This window comes from Orycteropus afer, unplaced genomic scaffold, assembly GCF_000298275.1.
Source record: "Orycteropus afer afer isolate SDZICR_OR568_19922 unplaced genomic scaffold, OryAfe1.0 scaffold00634, whole genome shotgun sequence".
Taxonomy (NCBI): Eukaryota; Metazoa; Chordata; class Mammalia; order Tubulidentata; family Orycteropodidae; genus Orycteropus; species Orycteropus afer.
Window position 1 is genome coordinate 363,306 of NW_006922221.1, and position 1,441 is coordinate 364,746.

Sequence of the window (1,441 nt, forward strand, 5' to 3'; positions counted from 1 at the left end):
TGCAGGTGCAGTGGGGGAAGGAGAAGATGAAGTGGCTGCTTCCATGGCCAGGTCCCTATCACAGAGTGGACTCCAAGGATAAGTCCAGGATGTTGTTATGATGGCTGTTGCTGTTGGAGTTGACATCTGGAAGCTGAAGTAGCTGTCAGCCTCGTGAACCTCATTAGCATGTTCTTCAGTGGGTCTTGTTCTGCATCACTGGGTGTGCTTCTGCTTGTTCCTTGAGCCCAATTGCAGCACGGATTATTCACTGGCACAGATACCCTCAGGTTGCACTTGCAGGGGCTGGGGCCACTAGTATTGCTGGTCTCTTGCTGCCCATGGGTAGGTGTCTATCACCCATTCATTAAGGGTCCCACCTTCTGTAGAGCTAGAGTCCTTCTCTGACAGCTTCCAGGAGATAGGGGATAATTGAGTTAGTAAGTCATACTCTTGAGCCATTCTGGTCAATGGGACATGAAAGGAACTGCCAGGGACAGATGGTGATGTCCGAGGAGCTATGAACACACAGGAAGTGGTTAAGGAGATGTCAGAAATGGGAATCTAATTCATGATTATCTCCACTTTCACATTCCACACTTACCCACTGATCTCCATTTCCATAAACTTCCTCCTCAAGAAGCAGCCAAGGTAGTCCTTCATGAACTTTGTGTGGATAGCACAAATCACCCAAATGAAGTTATGATGAAGCTGCAGATTGGGAATAGAAGTAGTAGCCTGGTTCATTGTGCCAGTTATGCAAAGACATTTATGGTACTTGCAATTGAGGAATTCATTGAAGATCTAGACCAAGGATCTGATGAGATGTAAGTTGTACAGGATGAAGACAAGAGGCATGTCCACAGCATTGTTCTCACTGTTGCACTGATCAGAAATGTTGGACAAGTAAGGATAAATTCCTTGCTGGAATTTCTTGTTCTTTTTGTTGTTAGGTGCCGTCGAGTCATCTTCAACTCATAGTGATCTTAGGCACACCAGAACAGAACACCGCTCAGTTCCGCACAAGCTCCACAATCCCTTCTATCCATTAAATCTATTCTTTAGATGGTCTCTAAATTCAGGAGGGATGTATGCAAGTTCACCGCAGTCACTGTGTTAATCCATCACTTTGAGCACCTTCCCCTCTTTTGTCAACCCTCCACCTTACCAAGCATGACATCCTTCTCCAGGGAATGGTCCCTTCTGATAACATGACCAAAGTAGCTGAGATGCAGTCTGGCCATTCTTGCTTCCAAAGAGCATGGCGGCTGGACTTCCTCCAGGACAAATTTGTTAGTTCTTTTAGCAATCCATGGTACTTTCAGCACTCTTTGCCAACATGACAACTCAAAAGTACCAATTCTTCTTCGGTCTTTCTTATTAATTGTTCCTCTCTCACATGCATATGAGGTGATTGAAAATATCATGGCTTGTGTCAGGAGCAACTCAGTCCCCAAGGAGA

General features: G+C 45.4%; 1 pseudogene; it reads right to left on the reverse strand.

The window, feature by feature from the left end:
* Window positions 1-58: 58 nt before the first annotated feature.
* LOC103210652 overlaps window positions 59-1,441 on the reverse strand; it is a 7,343-nt pseudogene continuing 5,960 nt past the window's right edge.